The sequence below is a fragment of the Maylandia zebra genome, linkage group LG16, assembly GCF_041146795.1.
Source record: "Maylandia zebra isolate NMK-2024a linkage group LG16, Mzebra_GT3a, whole genome shotgun sequence".
Taxonomy (NCBI): Eukaryota; Metazoa; Chordata; class Actinopteri; order Cichliformes; family Cichlidae; genus Maylandia; species Maylandia zebra.
In genome coordinates, this window is record NC_135182.1 from 9,348,833 (window position 1) to 9,362,773 (window position 13,941).

Consider the following 13,941-nt stretch of genomic DNA (forward strand, 5'->3'; position numbering starts at 1 on the left):
CTGGCGCAGGGTATACACAACTGTCAGGGAGACCTGTTTCTGTGCATTTGGAGAGTCATGCTTCGCTGTCACAACTACACCTTAAAAATATTCAAACTAGGTACTGGAAAACAATTGCAAAAAAAAGGGGGGGGGCTGAAAAGCGATAAATATAGTGGAGGACATGGGATGCTCTGGTATGGAGTTAACACCAGTGTTTGCCACCATGGGACATCATACACACACAACAATAAAAAGCAGAGAGTCAAACAACAACTCAACCCTAATTTGTGGCGATTGCATTGGTTGTGTCTCAAGATACTCATGACATCACTATAGCCCATTTATGCTGGCATTTGAAGGCCTCATCGAAACAGGAGGCAAAGAAATCGCTGAGTTTGTTTCTCTGAGATTTTCTCCAGAAAAGTCTCCAGAAAAGTGGGCATACAAAACCAGAACCAGTGGGAGATGCTCATTAATCCCAAGACAAAAGAAAGGGCATCTTGGTTCCAGCTGAAATAAACACTGTGTAGCTCTCAATCAACACAGAAGCTAAGAAGCGTTGTCCATTGAGTCGAATGTTGAATGGTGAGTGGTTAAAAACATTTCTTTAACAGAAAAGGGAAAATAATAATAATAATAATACTTTATTGATCCCCATGGGGAAATTACTCTCTCTGCATTTAACCCATTAACTCAGTTAAGCAGTGGGCAGCCACTAATCAGGCACCCGGGGAGCAGTGTGTAGGGACGGTACCTTGCTCAGGGGTACCTCAGAGTAGGGCTGGGCTATATCATACCGTTCACGGTAATACCGGAGTAATTTTGGGCAATGAAAGGAAAATGAAATATCGCAATAGAATATGGGTAAAATGCGCATGCGCAGTGCCTTTGTTTACATAAGCACATGGCGGCAAATCAGAATGAGAAGGGCGAAAGCGGATCGTTGAATGAAACGGATGAACCAGAATTGGTTTGTAAAAATGCTGCAACTTCAGTGGTGTGGAACTGGTTTAGCTTTCGTCCGTCAGATACACAACAAAGCACAATTTTTGGTAGAGCGCCCCTTATAATCCCGTGTGCCTTATATATGAATTCTGGTTGTGTTTACTGACCTCGAAACGATTTTATGTGGAACACGGCGCTCGAAAATCTGTCCAATGTTTTAGTACAACTTTGCTAAGCTACGAAGCCACACCGCTTGATGGATTGTCGGAGCATTACAGCTATCGTAGGCAGGAGCCTCGTGGAGTGATACGTACTGTGCTTCAACATAATATTAACGTATTGTGTGTGTATAACCTTTTTTTAAGTTTTGTGGATATTACACATGGTTATGCTGAGGATATGTCGGCCAGTTTCCACTGGAAATGCCTTTTGGTTAAACTGTCAGCAAAGAATTTACACTGTTACATTTTTATATAACTTTAATGCACATAAAAAAACAGCTTCTTGTTTAAGTGAAAATACATTGATGGGTTTTTTTGCACTAATAAAGTTGTGGAGTTGTAAAGTATTTTGTCTAGTGTCAATTATATCGTCAGTTATATCATTGTCGCAAATTTTCAAATGTATATCGTAATAAATATTTTTGGTCATATTGCCCTGCTCTACCTCAGAGTAGCCATTCAGTGGATTCGGACCCCCGACCTTCCCATCATGGGGCCACCATGCTACCTACTGAGCTATCCCTGCCCAAAAAAAAAAAAAGAGGAACGCTTCACAAATTTGCGTGTCATCCTTGCGCAGGGACCATGCTAATCTTCTCTGTATCGTACGAATAAGGACACGTGCTACAGAAGTAACATGTGTCCTTATTTTTTGTCCTTATTTTTAACACAGTTTTACTCAAGTACAGTTCTTTGTAGATATGTTATAATTTCCATACTCTCTGAAGAAGAGAAAAAAGAAAAAGAAAAATATGTGCGACATTGTTCACAAGTGGCAATAGATAGTAGCCACAAGGTGATAAAATGTCCAGGCAACCAACCATCAACAATTAAAACAGGATTAAATTCACTCTGAATGAAAACAAATGCAGTTGTCAAATGAATGAAAGAGTAATGCTAAATAGAAAATAGAAACAAGTAAAAAAAGGACAGTTGTTACAAAAACTTTTTTCTCTAATGATTGGCGACCTGTGCAATTAACATTTTACACCTCAATGACAGGCAAAAGTTGCTGACATGGGAAGGCCCAAAGCAAGAGAAAACATCCAGATAGGTGTGGACACCTAGGACAGATGTTTGTTCATGTACAACTTTTTAGTCCATTATGTGTCACCGTTGCATTGGTACCTTTCAGTATAGTAGTAAAAAAGTAAATGACTGTTACGTTTCGGTGTTGTCAGTGTTTTGTTTTTGCGTGACTGTCATGTGTTTCCTGTTTTACTTTGAAGGTCTGTTGTTATCTTAGAGTGTTCAGTTTACGTTTCCTTGTCTCGTCAGGTCTAATTTGCCCCAGCTGTGTTTCCCTCCTGTGGTCCATTCCCTGATTGCTCCTTCTATGTATTTAAGCCCTGTGTGTCAGTTGGTCATGGTCGTGATCGCCCCCGTGTTGTAAATAGTTTGGTGTTTTGTTGTAAATAAATAGTCTGTTGTAAATAGCTGTGAATGGGTTTGTTAATATTTTCGTTTGAGACACCTTCGTTTTGGGATTTTGGTGGAGAGCTTTAGTTTTTTTCTCGTGTGTTTTTTTTCTTATTTTTATTTTCATACGTTGCACGCCGGTTGCCTAGGCCGGGGTGTAACAATGACCACTAGAATTTACATCACACCAAGAAATCTGCTTAAAGATACAGTAATAACACTAGTGTAAGCAGTGCTCTGTGCTATTGAAATTAGGACAAAGTGCTGCTATATAGGTAGGGATGGGTTCTGACATAAACAGTAGTAACCAGACTGAAAAGCAGCGTACATTTCGGTGCTTTATTTTGGTGCTTTTTTTTTTTCCTGAGATGTCGTACACTTTGGATTCTAGCCAATCATTTTACCTTTCCAAAGATAGTAGGCGGGCCCAGGTACGTACGTTCTTTTAGAGCAGAGCTACAGATTAAAAATGCCCAAGGCGAAGTGGTCAAAAGTCTGGCTGTACTTCACAGCAAAAGATGCCAACTCAGCAGCCTGCAACAAGTGCTTTAAGCTGATACTGTGCAAAGGAGGTAACACCTCGAATCTGATGAAACACCTGGCAACGCATAGCGTTTTTAAAAAAGCTGAGAAATGCACCGTATTTGATAGCTTGCTGCAAGACCTCACACCGAGCACATCTACTGCGGGTGTGGTGCCTGTTATCGGACCCGGAGTTAGCAACATCCCCCAAGAACCCGAAGAGGAGAGTCCTGGCCCCTAGCCCTGCCAGTGTAGCAGAAATGATGACGGATGATGATGGCAGCAGCAGCCGTTCTTCTTTGGGTGAGTAGCTTAATGTCGTCCGTGTGTAATTTACGTTGAGTAGGCTAACCACGTTATTACATTAATGCATGTAAGGTGAACTAGCAAACATCATCATAGCTACATGCGGCTGTCTTCTTGTTTGATGGCAGATACTCCCTTCACCCTGGCCAAAAAGGCTAAAACGACCAAAGGAAAAGTGGAAAACAGCTAAATATGAGAGGTTTGTGTTTATTCCATTGTTTAAGCACTGCTTCCAGCCAGGAGTGATACCTTATATGCCCTATAGCTACAGAAAAGGCTAACATTGTTATCTTTTTACAAAAAAACAGCTGAACATGAGAGGTTTTTGGACAAAGTTTGTGTTTTCCATTCTTTAAGCACCGGTTCGAGCACCATTTCAAAAGTACCGGCTTCGCTCCGGTAATGGATAAAGCCTAAATGATACCCATTCCTATATATAGGGCTGTGCGATATGACCAAAATCTAATATCCCGATATAAGACATTTCCCCACAACGATATATATCACAAAAATTTTACATTTTCGGTAAATTCTGTGAATCTCAGGCAACTCAACTTGCGTGAAGTGTTTTAAGCTGGGCGTTGTGTACCTAGAGTCGAGTGTTACATAAGTTGAAATGGCCGCAAATTTCTTTGTGAGTATTTATTACATGCCGTGCTGTGGGGAAAAGCCTGTTCTAAGGTTTATTTTTTAGCACCTGACGGCTCTTTTTAGCGTCTCATCCGTAAACACTCTGCATACTATTTCACGTGATTCCGTTTATTTTGAAAAATCTCAACAGGCTCTTCAGCTTTATTGTGAAAGGTTTATGTGGAAAATAAACAAGTGGATGGTGGAGCCACACGATGGTTTTATCGTCGCTGCTGCTAACAACAACAATGCATAAAAACATGTGTGAATGTGTGAAAGCTGCATCATATGGCTTGTCAGTCCGTAGTGTGGTTATATAAAATAAGAGAAAGAGAGAACTTTAAGGAATTCTACAGTGACCATCAAAACGATGAAAAAATATTGCCAGAAACAGTTTGTTTTACAACACCACGAAACAAACGATAGCATAATATGAAGTAATAAGACTTTTTTCATATCGTCATCCAATATATATTGTTGTATCGAACAGCCGTACTGCTATCTATAGCAATAGTTATACAAAAAAATTAATGTATGCTGAAAAGGAGAAAAAGGAAAGCATGAGCAACAAGGAAAAAGAAGGGGTGAAGTTAAAGCATTGAAAAGAGGAAATAAGTTATGTTCCATTGCAGTAATGTTCATTAGCAGATACTGCACAAGCCAAGAGTAAACAGTCTGCTTTTGTTTTATTCATTATTCAAAGGCATCAGACACCACAGAGGAAAAACCATGATAATTCTGGCTCCTGATGTGAAAATTGCTGGTATCTAATTTGCCTACGGATTTTCAGGTGGAGCAGAAACGGAAATGGAAATACCTGACATTCACTTGTTTTAGTTTAAATTTGTATACACAATTCCTGGAACCAGGAAGATGACCAAATTACTAGTAAATAAATAGCTGTCAATGGATTTCCTGTTAACCAACGGCTTAATGATCTAATCAGCACTCAGACTTTAGAACCATCCCTGGTTCAGACTTCTCATCTTGCCGATGCTCCACCACTCCACCAGGTTGAAAGAAATTCAGCCTGGTAGTTTTCTTTCAATCTTGCTGATTAACAGACAAACTGCAGTAAAGCGTTTGTCTGGAAACAGTTTTAGCTATCACCTAAAAACCAAAGAAGGAATCTGCTCAACTCATTGAGCCTGCACTGAGTTAGGTGTCTCATACCGTCATTACTCTTGTTTTATGAACTCTATTTGTTATTTCTGTTTTTTGACTAACAGAACTCTCCAAGCCAGAACTCCTGATTGCCTGATTGTGCTGGCTCACAGACTTTCCTTAGAGTACTGCGATGATGACCAGGGGCAATAAACCGTGCATGTTTGAATATTTTGACTCCAAACTCCTCTGTCTCTGGCAGTCCCGGGTGCATTCTCTTAAGCACATATTTACGGATAAAGATTAGTTGTAGATACCAGTTCAGTTTTCTTCTGACACCACAAAAGTATTCTGTGTGATGTGTCACTGCTGCAGCAGATGCCTCTATCATCCAGTCTTTCACTTCACTATATAAACACACCAAGGTGGAATGGAGCTGCAGGAAAGAAAAGTATGGAGGAATGCGAGGAATGCCAAGCTTCAAATGAAATCATGCACTATTCTAGTGAAGGAGGAGGGAGAAAAAGAGGAAAATGTATTCTTCTGACGACAAAGACGAGGTTAGAGATCACGCTTTAACTGTCACTCTCTGCCTTTACCAGCAAATTCACTGGGCTGTTTTCAGTGTTACCAGTCTTGTCACGATCCTGAATACAATGGCAGCACACACACAGACACAAACCCATATACCCTAGCCCCAACACACACCCCCCCACACACACACACTTCATTCCCTTTTGCTTTCTTTAACAAGTCCACAGACTGAAGCCAATGATATGTAAGCTGTGAAGCTTGAATCTATATTACACATCCTAAAAATCACACTGATGGACACGTCAAACAGTCCTTCAGTCCACCATGATCGTTTATTAGTTTGGTCATGTTTCCCACTCACAGTATTAATTGATGAACTGAACAGATCGATCACAATACTAGCAGGCTGCGACAGTTACATTCTACACTGTAGGTTGTGTTGTAGGGTTTCATAGGGGGTTGTGGTTATGATGGAGCTAAAGTGTAGATTTCCCACTTATTCCATGGTCCCTGGAGAGGTGATACTTTAAGAATTTCAGCTAGAAAACAATGACAAGGAAACTTGCTATTTTCTAACTCTGTTAACTGGCCAGACTGTGTAAAACAGCAGGCTAAGGTAATACAATTACTAATGTTATGGATGTAGCTTAAAAATAGTTGTAAAAGTGCATGTTAAATAAAAAGTGCTGCTTAGCTGTAGCAGGGTCCACTTGTAAACTGCAAAATGGGTGGCTATTAGAATTTCCTTTAACTAAAAAGGAATTCAACCAAAATATTGCAAATACTGTATGGTATTTTCTATTTTTTTTACAGTATTTGTACTATAAATACAAACAGTATAAATACTAAATGTATATATGGTCATTTGATATTAAAAGATACAGTGGGGCAAAAAAGTATTTAGTCAGACACCGATTGTGCAAGTTCCCCCACTTAAAATGATGACAGAGGTCAGTAATTTGCACCAGAGGTACACTTCAACTGTGAGAGACAGAATGTGAAAAAAAAATCCATGAATCCACATGGTAGGATTTGTAAAGAATTTATTCGTAAATCAGGGTGGAAAATAAGTATTTGGTCACCTCAAACAAGGAAAATCTCTGGCTCTCACAGACCTGTAACGTCTTCTGTAAGAAGCTTTTCTGTCCCCCACTCGTTACCTGTATGAATGGCACCTGTTTGAACTCATCATCTGTATAAAAGACACCTGTCCACAGCCTCAAACAGTCAGACTCCAAACTCCGCCATGGAGCTTTTTTGCTGTATATATGTGTAAATACAATATATACACATACAAATGAAAACAATATGTGGTCATGATGAGGGACAGTGGCGTGCCCTCATTATGAGGCGTTTCTGACCATCTAGCCCACCTCACGTGTCCCTGCAGGTCTGCAAGTGTATATCGGGAAGAAAAGAGGACATACCAGGGAAGCTCTGCCATAGGGCCATAGGTCTCTGGTCACTAAATCGCTGCTAGTCAATTCTTGTGTGAAGTCCCATTAAGCCAACAGCAAATGTTTATTGTGAAAAACATTTGTTCATGTTATCTCCTACAAAAAAGAACAGTTTCCAAAACTTTTACAGTCTTAATAACCACTCAGGAAGGCTAGAAAATCAACAAGCCACACAGAGTTTGTCACTCTAATGAGGCCCAATTAGCATCTCATCAGACAAAGTACTGTGTAATCTAAACAGATTTACAGGGTGTTTTAGATCTCTGTACACTCGCCATGTACCTCACATGTTGTTGAATTCCTGTCAGAAATGTCACACTCCTCTCAGAACTAACACAAATGTCTGACCATCAGACACTGCCATCCTTGGAGTCACCTCTAATGTGCTGCAGTTCTGAATACCAAACAATATTGCAGGGACACTGATGTTCACACAGACTGTCATACAGCACGGTTTAAAAACCTTGAAGAAAATCAATCTGATAAACACTGTGTTTCCTTCTTGATAACAGGTGGCGATGACTCTCGTGCAGCAGTGGAACACTCACTCTAAGCGCCAGCTGATGCTGAGCGTGAAAAGAGGGGAGGTAGTTAGGAAAAGACCGAGCTCCAGTATGACTCACCCCTGATATAAAGGCTGGCTTCAATCCCTGACAAGTAAAGCTGATGATGGTGGCCCTGTGCTGCTGGGTGGGGGATGGAGGTGAGGACCAGCTGCCTGTCTGATGCCAACAGCAGCAGTGCCCATGCTGTCATAACTCATGCTGTAATCAGCTGGAACTGAGCTAGAGCGACACCAGGACACGCACGTTCACCCCTGGAGGGGAGAGGGAAGGAGGGGAGGGGTGGGGGTGACGCTTATCTGGAATCACATGTATTCATTCACACAATGAAGTCCGTACAAGTCCAGCTGAAACACAAGACCGGGCCTCCCAGTGACAGAAAGATGAAGTAAGTTTTGCTCCGGGTGAAATGTCCAGAACAAACAAAACGACATTGAGCCACGTCAACCTCAGTCACGCACCACAAATCAAATTTACACTGCAATCAGCCATATGACTGTTGGTGTATCTGCAGTGTGGCTCACAGAAATGTCTGAGACAAGGAAGGGTAGCCTGGAATGAAATAATAACACACGTGGTATGGTCGCTTCGGATTCAGAAGCTGCTGTAGAGGATGCTGTTTACTTAGTTTTGCGTAAGCCGCACACTTCAAATACATTACAGAAATATTTAGTTTTTCAGTAATGTTCTTTTTAATTCATAGATTTGTTTTCCACCTCTCAAACTTCTGGTAATATTCTAAATGTCTCTTTTTATACTTAAATATTGTGCATGCATATCTTATTTCTCTGTGTAACAGACCTCCACTATCATCCAAAAACTATTAAAAATACATTAGTGAGCCATAATGTTGCACTGGGTGACAAGTTCATTAATTACGATAAACACACACACACACAGAGTAGTTATTCTGACTTAATCACACATACCCCATCGTGTTGTCACAAAGATGCATTAATCCCTCACTCAAAATAGTCCCCAGTAAAATGGTAGATATTCTCATCAAAGCAACAAAGATCATTTGGCTTTATATATTTATAAAGGTTTTATATTGTGCTCTGAGAAATGTGTATAAGGGGAAAGTGGTATGCTTGGAGTGGAAAGTTACAGACAGGGCAGTGTAGTCAGTGACTATTTAAAGATGGACTGATACGCTGTTGGATTCTGTGCTTTCATTGTACTTGTTAACTATGGAGAAAAAAAAAGAAAACTTCAAACATTGTAGCAGTCTGAATAATTCAATTCAATTTTATTTATATAGCACCAAATCACAACAACAGCTGCCTCAAAGCACTTTATTTTGTAACATAAAGAGCCTACAATAATACAGAGAAACCCATAACAATGAAACAATCCACTGTGAGCAACCACTTTGGCGACCGTGGGGAAGAAAAAAACCCTTTTAGCAGGAAGAAACCTCCAGCAGATCCCAGTTCAGGGAGGGGAACCCATCTGCCCCAATGAACACTGTCTCGTAAACTAACAGCAGTCCTAAAAAAAGTTCATATTTTTGGGCAATTTTTGTTTTAATGCAATATGTAATGCACTTGTAAATAGGGCTGCCACAAATGATTATTTTGATTGTTGACTAGTCACCGATTACTTTTGCGATTAGTCGACTAATCAGATCATGCATCCATTGGACGTAAAACGTACAGCTTATTGCACCAGCAGCATCTGCTCTTATATAACTATCATTAGCTTACAGCTTTAAGTGTTTAAGGTATGTGCTAACTAAAAATAAAGACAAGATGATAGTTTATTAAATTTTAATGAAATTTGCAGATTGTTTCGGTTTAATAAACTCCTTGCTATCTAAAATATAACAGGACACCGGAGTATATTCTCGAGCATCTCACACTTCTGATAATCAGTTGTCTGCTTGACGTTTATTCAGCTGTGTAAAAACTATAACTTGTAACCTTACTTGTAAATAAACTTACCCTCTTCCCTTCCTTACACAGAGAACATTACAGCAGGAGACAGGAGGCAACTGGCTTTAAAATCCATGTACCAGCAGCTCACAGATTAACCAAATATGTAAAAAAGAAAACAAGCTTTCGTAACAGAGCTATTCTGCGGACTTCTTTTAATCTGTTGATCTTTTCATGCTCTATTTTTATATCAACTTATCAGCAGGTATGACGCTCAAAGCAATAGAGATGTGAATGAAATTTGACTATATTTTCATGATGTCAACAGATGACAAGGAAATCACACTCAGAGTAAAACACTATTTGCGCTTTGAGACGTGACGTACAAGTGATTACAAAAGAACATTAGAAAGACTGCTCTGAAGTGTTATTTAAATCCAAAGTGGGCGTTAATTCATTTGTAGCGATTTTTCAACCCAGTAAAAGAATCATCTGATTTCATTTGAAACATGACTCACTGACAAAAAAAAAACAGCCTTCCTATTGACAAAAAGGGAAAAGCACTAAAGATGCAAAAAAAAAAAAGAGAGTGATTCTACAAAGTGGCATTTGTTAAGAACGTCAAGGAGCCACCACCAGTACACCACACAGACAAAGTGACTCTGGAAATGTAAATAGCTGATCGGACTCTCAGCACAGAGAAGTAAATAGCACACTGTGCCACATCAACCCATTACACACCAGGTGTGCTTAAATAATCAGCTCAGAGAGCTCAATATTTACACACTCAGTGCATTTATATATGTACACATCACACACCATGCCACCTTATATGCTCTCATATACTGTGTATACACGGAGAAAATGACAAAAACAAAAATAATTCTCTACAGAGACTTTTGGGATGCATATTTGCCAAAGTTTAATTATTTTATTAACTATTAAAGTATGAGCTAGTAAACTGTAGTTGCTTATTTTTTAGCGCTGAATCTATTTTTCATGTAATTGTCTAAGCTGTCAGAAACAGATCTCTTATTTTTGTGACAATTAAGTCTGTTCAGCTGTCTTGAGTGAGTGATGATCAGTCTTTCACTAATACTATACAGATTCGAGATCAGAAAAAGCTAGCATGCTGTTTTTGTTGGCATATTAAATTATCTCAAGATTCTTTACATATTTCTCAAGATTAAGATTAGGCTACTTTTACCTGGGGTGGTAAGGGCTGGGTTCCAGATAACAAATGCCCCAATGTAGCAAAGAGATCATAAAATATGTGTAAAGTTAGCAATTATTCTACCAGTTATGATCACAAAGTCACCTGTGATGCTAAATAACTTAAGCTAACCTTGGACTCCCCGAGAAGCATTTTATTCGAACTGCATTTTTGAAAGAACAAGATGACTCCCAAACAGCTTCGAAGTGATGCTCAACAAGTGTTGACACATTTTATTTAAGATGATCGGAAATAATGGTGACCACAAAAAATGAGGTTACGCTAGTCAGGGCTGAGGTCCACCATAGAGACGCATAGAGAACTAAAACAACCACAGCCCATGGCCCGGCTGGCAATTAAAAAGGCACTTTCATATTGTTTTTACTTTTAATACCCAGAAACTACACCCATCCTTTATACTGTACATATATGAATGAACTCCAGTTATTTTCTGTTTTGTTATTACTGCTGTAATACTTCAGTCAAACTGTTTTTACTTGTGTAGGATCCACTGCAGGATGGACTTGCATTACTGTATAAATAAAGTACTTTATGAAACACACAAGTGGGGAATTCAGCACTATGTTATCTAAATTCTGTTGGAATTCAGATAACATAACTCTGCTTTTCACCTAATGTTTTTGTGGGTTGTTCATTTTTGTTCCATTGGACATCAGACTGAGATTTGCACAGGACATATTTTGCCTGTATGTGTCCTAGAACCTACTGGCTTCACTAGATGCAGATAACAAAAGGGTGACAACATTGAGCAAGTATCTAGAAACTGCCATAGCTTTAAAACCTGTACAAATGCTACAAAAGAGCATTGAAAATATTAGATAAAAAACCTTTTTCATATCACCATTGTCAAATTTTAGAAAAATACAAGTTTTTAAATTTTACTAATTTCAAATTATTTAAATCTGCCTGTCTAATATACAAAGTTATACATGGTCTGGCGCCTCCACCAATGAGTGATTTTATTAAACAAAAGTCTAGCTGTGTTGCCGGGTCTCGACTGACTCGAGCCACTGTTAGAGGTGATTGTGAACTGGCATTCAGGCGGACCACCTTTTCACAGAATGCTCTGTCATATCAGGGAGTGAGCTTCTGGAATAGTCTTCCACTGTCAGTGAGGGAAAGTACAAGTCTACCCATCTTTAAGAGTCACTTAAAAGGGCGGCTGAGGGACACACAAACATGTAATCATGTTTAATAATCATGTTTTATATTGGAAGGGAAAAAGAGTTAGTGTATTACAAAAAGGGAAACAACTGTTAGTGCAATGGGTGAACGCAATATCACGATGGTCAGGGCATGTACAATACTGGGGTTTGTGCAATATAATTGATGTGTTTCCGTTATTGTTATCTATACTGTCCTATGCGTCCACTCTCCTTGTCATTGTTTGTTCTAGTATAATGTGATCACTGGTTTTGTCCTTGTCACATGACCTGTAAATAGTGTCTCTGTATGTTTTTACTAACTTGTGTTTAACACCAACCTGCCAGAGGGTCTGCAGATGGAAATTAGCCCAAGGCTATAATGTGGCATATTTACATTTGTTAAAATGTTCATTAATATGTATTGCCCCTCTTTCTAAAAATTAAATAAATAAAATGAATCCTACTGGTGATGAGCTTTTCTTAAACGCAGCATTTTTACATTTTATACAACAAAATTATACAAACAAAAGAGTTTCTAATGACCCATGGGAGCTCTAGAGTGGGGCTAGTGCTAGGACTGCATTACAGTCAAATGTTTTCTGTAGTGATGGGGTGGATTTTTCTCCCCTTGGGCCAGTGAAAATTAAGGGGGCCAGTAAAGCTCTGATCTACTGGTCCAGGTGGTGAGTAGGTGGAGGAATGATACATGGGGCACGTAGGGCCCTGGAGGTCAGGGACGCCAATGCAGGAGCAAGGCTGATGACCCAGTGTGCATTGTGTGAAAGCTCTGACCCAGAAAACTGCAACTTGTAGTTATTGTGAGGATGATGATTGTGGTGGAGGTGCTGGTGTCAAATCTTCAGTCGCAATCAGTGTTGTGGTTAATGTGTTGTCATGGAAACCAGTGTGACCCCCTCACCACCACCACCACCACCACCCACAGTACACGCACCCACAGCCCTATTTGAGCTAGGAACTAAACATTAGCATACAGTGAGACTGTCAGGTTGTAACACTGCTACAGCTCACTATCCGACAGTTATTACAGCTTACCGAGGCTTTAGCTGTGTTTCAGTCGGATTTACACTTGAAGACGAGTCACACATGACTTTTAGCAGCGCAAACGAGGCAAAAGAACCGCTACATGAACGGCGGAAAGACCCGTTACTGTAGTTATTAGGCAGGTATGATAGAGTTGCACTCACAGATAGGAAACAGCGAGACGGGGAGAACAAGCCAAATAAAGCCGTGTAACTGTTTAAGTGAGAACATTTTGGAATTAAAACCCAGCTAGAAAGTGCCGTTTTCTCCCCTAACAGCCCAAATGTAAGCACCACTCTCCACGCTGAGGTTCATAAAAAAAGAAGAAGAAAAAGTTGCTGCTTTTAAACTGCCGCCCTCAGGTAGAGCATAATTGTCTCTTAAAAATCATTTCTAACTGACGCGGAGGCAAACGAAGACGAAAGAAAGATGGAAGCTTACCTGGCAGGGGAGTATTAATATTGTTTTGTCCCATGAAGAAAAGCGGTTAGAAAAGCCGAGCAGGCGCCCTTTCCGTCGAGCTCTCCCGGTGGCAGCGCTGGATGTGTATGTGCGGTTACACCGAGGACTCCTGGAGGAAAGCAGCCGAGCTCCGGCTGATGTCACCCGGACAGGGAGGGGCCTCACCGGGAGACATTTCCATAAGGACATGATGTCACGATGTTGCTGCTTTAAATGACTCTTCTAGAGCAGCAAGAAGCAACAATGACATCTACAGCCACATTCAGCATTCAGTGTTAGAGTCAATAAACGGCTAAGCCCAAGTGCTTTTTTAACTGTTGTTAAAAAACTGTTGTGACTGTTGTTGTGTCACTTTATGCTTTTATCTTCATGTATATGTAGTGTTGATATTATATGCTTGTTGCTTACTTTTAGCGTCACTGATGCTGTCTTTAACTCGGAGGTAGTATTGTTACATCAAACTATGACGTTGTCTGTCTTTGAATATTTTAAAAGGACTTTT

The 13,941-nt window shown here is 39.9% G+C and overlaps 1 protein-coding gene and 1 non-coding gene across 3 annotated transcripts in view; both read right to left on the minus strand.

Annotated features, from left to right (window-relative positions):
• The window catches only part of LOC101470069 (SH3 domain-binding protein 4), a 48,316-nt gene extending 34,767 nt beyond the window's left edge, over nt 1–13,549 (minus strand). For both annotated transcript variants that reach the window (XM_004566284.4, XM_004566285.4), the window contains exon 1: nt 13,419–13,549. The gene's annotated coding sequence lies outside the window, so the exon portion shown is untranslated. The remainder of the gene's footprint in view (nt 1–13,418) is intronic.
• Nucleotides 1,684–1,785, minus strand: LOC111501400 (U6 spliceosomal RNA). The gene has a single exon (XR_002721487.1). It is a non-coding gene; the product is annotated as a U6 spliceosomal RNA (small nuclear RNA).
• Nucleotides 13,550–13,941: the final 392 nt, after the last annotated feature.